A 752-nucleotide genomic window follows, 5' to 3' on the forward strand; every position below is an offset into this window, starting at 1 on the left:
CGGTTGCATGCCAGCAAAGCCACTACAACAACTGAACAATACATTAATTGCACTAGAACGGTGACAAACGGTACCCACAGACTGTTAGGGCCTAAATAAAGCTTGCTCCAACACCTTACCACTGCTACACCTGGGTATAAGTGGAGCCTTGTCTGACAGGCAAAACAGTTCATTCAGCCTCATTTACTGCCTTTTACAAAAACATAGCTGATATGGCTGACTTGCTTAAACAAATGTAGTTTCTACTGACAATTGAGATGTACAAACTATGGCATAAGGGACGACAAGAGGATAAGAGGCAATCCGTAATTTGGATTAAGACATTAATGAGCGAGCTAGGATGGACGTAGTCAATATTACTTTTTGTTCAGCACTTTTGAAATGTACAGTGACAGAATTCAAAACATGGGTCGCTTGTACAGTGTTCTCCTTGTACACCAAGTCAGAACCGTAGGATAAATAAAGGGGGCATATAAGCAGACAATGAAAGCTCTTACAATATTCAATGATTTCATTTCTTTAAAAACAGGTTATAGGCTACATGTGCACCACAAAGTCAGAACAGTAGGTGAAATAAGAGGGGGAAATAGACCAAATTATTAGGGTGAGGCACATGGGCTACTAACAACTTACCACACAACATACACTTAGTATTACTTTCTTAGCAGTATACATATCTCCCTGGCATATTACATCATTTATGCAGCAGCATACAATACATTTTTGGACTCACCTTGTTGTCCTGTGCTCAC

Source organism: Salvelinus sp. IW2-2015, linkage group LG27, assembly GCF_002910315.2.
Source record: "Salvelinus sp. IW2-2015 linkage group LG27, ASM291031v2, whole genome shotgun sequence".
Classification (NCBI taxonomy): Eukaryota; Metazoa; Chordata; class Actinopteri; order Salmoniformes; family Salmonidae; genus Salvelinus; species Salvelinus sp. IW2-2015.